Source organism: Coregonus lavaretus, assembly GCF_964263955.1.
Source record: "Coregonus lavaretus genome assembly, contig: HAP1_SCAFFOLD_1356, whole genome shotgun sequence".
Taxonomy (NCBI): domain Eukaryota; kingdom Metazoa; phylum Chordata; class Actinopteri; order Salmoniformes; family Salmonidae; genus Coregonus; species Coregonus lavaretus.
The window spans coordinates 103,176-109,175 of NW_028162011.1; positions in this window are offsets into that span (position 1 = coordinate 103,176).

Genomic DNA, 6,000 nt, shown 5'->3' on the forward strand with positions numbered 1-6,000 from the left:
TAATAATGTACCATATCAGTCTCATTCTGAAAGTCGTAGGCTCTTTAAGTCTGCACGAACCCGGGTCTTACTGATCATTCCGTCCCACACAAATCGATTTAATTATTTATTTACTAACTAACTAACTAACTTATTTACTAACTAATTAAAATTATAACACAAGACACAAACACGGTATAGGTAGGAATTAGAAACTTAACACAATGAAAACGGGTCCCTAGCGGATTAACACAATATGACACTTGTTACAAAAGATGGCCAGTTAAAAAGAGAGAGAGAGAAAACACTTGGATACACATGGACCTAAACTCACAGTAATCCTAATACTTTGCCCCGAACTGCCGCCCGTTTGGGAAGAAAAGCAATTCATGTATTTACGTGTTGGAGGTCTTCGTCGTGTGTCTCTGTTGGACCCTGGCATCGTGAGAAGGGGTCGATTCGGGCCTTCTCTTTCGGATGGCTTTTTAGATGTAAGGCTCAGATTGTCCACAAGAGGTTACAATGTCCTTCTTCTTAGTTATCTGTTTACTTTCACTCGTTCTGGAAGTGGTCTTCTGAGGACGGCTGTCTTGTCGATGATCCCCTGTGGCGTGATGAGAGCAGTGTAGTAGACGATGGTTTGAAGAGAGTAACAGGATGGTCCCACTTAAATTCACCTTCTTAGATACAGTACTTAGAACAGTTACTCAGCCGTAACATTGATTGTTAGTGGAGGCAACTTTGTCGTCTTCACCTCGTGTTGATTTTCAGGGTCGGGGACCAATATGGACAAAAGCTGCAGTTTGAGGTCCGTCTAGTCTGATCTGATCATTCTTATCTCAATCTTTTATGCACTCTGGTAAAGAGGGGCGTTTCCATCATACTGACACGCTCTCTGAGCTCCCTCGGGCGTGGCTAGTTACGAGGCGAAAGTATTATCATCACTATGATCTTGTTAGAAAGCTAAAATCACATTCCTATCTTCATGAAAACATTGTCTTCCTCCTTGATATTTTCTACCCAAGGTAAAGGAAGTAATCCTGATATCCACAGTGTAAAAGCTCTTCAAGTCACAATGTTTTCCTTATAACGCCATTTTTAATGACATCACAAAATAGACATTAATTTTCCATATGCCATTTCTCATCATTCCCAACGTTTGGATGTTGAAATATATTGTCCCAATGTTCATTGTTGGATGTTGAAGTTTTTTGGGAGGCAAAAAGTCTCTGAAACAAAGGCATTCCTTTCACCATACTAGGATGCCAGACATAGATCCTCCTCCTCTCTAATTGATGGCAGTGTTAACGTGTCAAAGACCGGCACAGCCCCCCCTGTGGGCAAGAGGGTCTGGTTGTTGTCAGCCATTTGCCAAGCTGATGTGAGGCCTTTGATCCTCACCCAGGGAGAGTCATGATATAGGCTAGGGCTACGACTGTAAAATTCGAACAGTCCGCGGAGGCACAGCAGGGGGTCCATGGCAAGATTTCAATGTATGTATGTATATGTATATATATATATATATATATATATATATATATATATATATATATATATATATATATATATATATATATATATACATATATACACACTGAACAAAAATGTAAACGCAACATGTAAAGTGTTGGTCCCAGGTTTCATGAGCTGAAATAAAAGATCACAGAAATGTTCCATACTCACAAAAAGCTTATCTCTCTCAAATTTTGTGCACAAATTTGCTTACATCCCCTGTTAGTGAGACTTTCTGCTTCGCCAAGATAATCCATCCACCTGACAGTTGTGGCATATCAAGAAGCTGAATAAACAGCATGATCATTACACATGTGCACCTTGTGCCGGGGACAATAAAAGGCCACTCTAAAATGTTCAGTTTTGTCACACAACACGAAGCCATAAATGTCTTAAGTTTTTGAAGGAGCGTGCAATTGGCATGCTGACTGCAGGAATGTCCACCAGAGCTGTTGCTAGAGAATTTCATGTTCACTACCATAAGCCGCCTCCAACATCGTTTTAGAGAATTTGGCAGTATGACAGCCCACCCGGACAGCTGATGAAACTGTGGGTTTGCCACAACCGAAGAATTTCTGCACAAACTGTCAGAAAACGTCTCAGGGAAGCTCATCTGCGTGCTCGTCGTCCTCACCAGGGTCTTGACCTGACTGCAGTTCGGCGTCGTAACCGACTAAAGTGTTCACCTTTGATGGCCACTGGCACGCTGGAGAAGTCTGCTCTTCATGGATGAATCAACGGTTTCAACTGTACCAGGCAAATGTTGTCGTGTGGGCGAGTGGTTTTGTGAACAGAGTGCCCCATCGTGGCGGTGGGGTTATGCTATGGGCAGGCATAAGCTACGGACAACAATCACAATTGCATTGTTAATGTACAGAGATACCGTGACGAGATCCTGAGGCAGGGGTGTTGTGCCATTCATCCGCCACCATCACCTCGTGTTTCAGCATGATAATGCACGGCCCCATGTCGCAAGGATCTGTACACAATTCCTGGAAGCTGAAAATGTCACAGTTCTTCCATGGCCTGCATATTCACCAGACATGTCATCCATTGAGCATGTTTGGGATGATCTGGATCGACGTGTACGACAGCGTGTTCCAGTTCCCGCCAATATCCAGCAACTTCACACAGCCATTGAAGAGGAGTGGGACAACATTCCACAGGCCACAATCAACAGCCTGATCAACTCTGTGAAGGAGATGTGTCACACTGCATGAGGCAAATGGTGGTCACACCAGATACTGACTGGTTTTCTGATCCACACCCCTACCTTTTTTTTAAGGTGTCTGTGACCAACAGATGCATATCTGTATTCCCAGTCATGTCAAATCCATAGATTAGGGCCTAATGAATTTATTTCAATTGACTGATTTCCTTATAAATCTTTGAAATTGTTCCATGTTGCGTTTATATTTTTGTTCAGTGTAATAATATTAAAATGAGCTATGTAATATTTATGCATTGTAATTTTTGAAAATGTTCTTAAAAAATGTATTTAATATATACAGTAATAGTGGAATGATAGTGTTTCACAATATTTCCCCCCCAAATAATATATTGGACACACACAAAATTGCATTCTTCTTATTGTTCAACAAAAGATGGACCGTCTCTGTTATCAAATTGACTGGGGCCAGCAAAATCAAATCAAATCACATTTTATTTGTCACATGCTTCGTAAAAGGGCAAGCGTCAAACATGTAGAAATCACTCGGCCCCAGTCAATTTGACAAAAAGGGATTTGCTGGCCCCAGTCGATTTGACAACAAGAGATGGTCCGTAATAGATGATTCCACTATTACTGTAGATACATTAACTTAAGGACAATGATCTGAAATTACAATGCAAAAATATGACATATACAGTGGGGAAAAAAAGTATTTAGTCAGCCACCAATTGTGCAAGTTCTCCCACTTAAAAAGATGAGAGAGGCCTGTAATTTTCATCATAGATACACGTGAACTATGACAGACATAATGATAATTTTTTTCTCCAGAAAATCACATTGTAGGATTTTTAATGAATTTATTTGCAAATTATGGTGGAAAATAAGTATTTGGTCACCTACAAACAAGCAATATTTCTGGCTCTCACAGACCTGTAACTTCTTCTTTAAGAGGCTCCTCTGTCCTCCACTCGTTACCTGTATTAATGGCACCTGTTTGAACTTGTTATCAGTATAAAAGACACCTGTCCACAACCTCAAACAGTCACACTCCAAACTCCACTATGGCCAAGACCAAAGAGCTGTCAAAGGACACCAGAAACAAAATTGTAGACCTGCACCAGGCTGGGAAGACTGAATCTGCAATAGGTAAGCAGCTTGGTTTGAAGAAATCAACTGTGGGAGCAGTTCTTAACCCTGGGCAACATGGGCCTGGGAGGCTCTGAGGGGATATTGGTATCCACAGTACTCCACCAATTATGCATTTTTCTAAGTCAAAACGTATTGTATTCCCCTGTAAAAAAAATATGTTTTTTTGGAACAAGCTTTAAAACTTTCTTTCTCTCTGCCTCGTGGCAAAATGTGTAGAATTGCAGGATATTAGCTTGAAAACAGATTTTTTTCCCCCTCTCTGATGCCAAGAGGCTGATGCCTTTTAAATATTCCTTCCCAGGGCCCGAGACATGGTTCGCTCGGCCATGCACTACCAATGTTCTACTTTCTTTCTCCTCTCAATCGAGTTGATGATGAGGGGGGTCCTGGATGATGAATTTGCTATCACAAAAGGGGTCCCCGGCCCCCAAAAAGGTGTGCGAACCCCTGCTATTTCCTATATAGCGCACTACTACCACAGGGATCTGGTTAAAAAAATAAATAATAGTGCACTACATAGGAAATAGGGGTGCAATTTGGGATGCAGTTTTGGCTACTAGTTAATAAAGTAACTCATGTAGCCTGAGTCAAATGTATATCTGTGGAGGCTTTGACATGTTCAAGAAAGTGGAAAAGCAAATCACCCAAGACGAACAGTTAAAACGATATAAGGGAGGCAGGTTGTAATTAAGGCACGGGGGCTTTATTGAGGAGGAAAAGGAGGAGACAGATAAAATAAAGATTGACTGGATCGTATGTAGTGCAACATAGTGAACCATGAAAGATTGACTGGATCGTATGTAGTGCAACATAGTGAACCATGAAAGATTGACTGGATCGTATGTAGTGCAACATAGTGACCCATAAAGATTGACTGGATCGTATGTAGTGCAACATAGTGACCCATAAAGATTGACTGGATCGTATGTGTGTAGTAGTCAGTTATGTAGTGTAGTAGTCAGTTATGTAGTGTAGTAGTCAGTTATGTAGTGTAGTAGTCAGTACTGTAGGGTAGTAGTCAGTTATGTAGTGTAGTAGTCAGTTATGTAGTGTAGTAGTCAGTTATGTAGTGTAGTAGTCAGTTATGTAGTGTAGTAGTCAGTACTGTAGGGTAGTAGTCAGTTATGTAGTGTAGTAGTCAGTTATGTAGTGTAGTAGTCAGTTATGTAGTGTAGTAGTCAGTTATGTAGTGTAGTAGTCAGTTATGTAGTGTAGTAGTCAGTTATGTAGTGTAGTAGTCAGTTATGTAGTGTAGTAGTCAGTACTGTAGGGTAGTAGTCAGTTATGTAGTGTAGTAGTCAGTTATGTAGTGTAGTAGTCAGTTTTGTAGGGTAGTAGTCAGTTATGTAGTGTAGTAGTCAGTACTGTAGGGTAGTAGTCAGTACTGTAGGGTAGTAGTCAGTACTGTAGGGTAGTAGTCAGTTATGTAGTGTAGTAGTCAGTTATGTAGTGTAGTAGTCAGTTATGTAGTGTAGTAGTCAGTTATGTAGTGTAGTAGTCAGTACTGTAGGGTAGTAGTCAGTTATGTAGTGTAGTAGTCAGTTATGTAGTGTAGTAGTCAGTTATGTAGTGTAGTAGTCAGTTATGTAGTGTAGTAGTCAGTACTGTAGGGTAGTAGTCAGTTATGTAGTGTAGTTGTCAGTTGTGTAGTGTAGTAGTCAGTTATGTAGTGTAGTAGTCAGTTATGTAGTGTAGTAGTCAGTTATGTAGTGTAGTAGTCAGTACTGTAGGGTAGTAGTCAGTTATGTAGTGTAGTAGTCAGTTATGTAGTGTAGTAGTCAGTACTGTAGGGTAGTAGTCAGTACTGTAGGGTAGTAGTCAGTTATGTAGTGTAGTAGTCAGTTATGTAGTGTAGTAGTCAGTTATGTAGTGTAGTAGTCAGTACTGTAGGGTAGTAGTCAGTACTGTAGGGTAGTAGTCAGTTATGTAGGGTAGTAGTCAGTTATGTAGTGTAGTAGTCAGTACTGTAGGGTAGTAGTCAGTACTGTAGGGTAGTAGTCAGTACTGTAGGGTAGTAGTCAGTACTGTAGGGTAGTAGTCAGTACAGTAGGGTAGTAGTCAGTTATGTAGTGTAGTAGTCAGTTATGTAGTGTAGTAGTCAGTTATGTAGTGTAGTAGTCAGTACTGTAGGGTAGTAGTCAGTACTGTAGGGTAGTAGTCAGTTATGTAGGGTAGTAGTCAGTTATGTA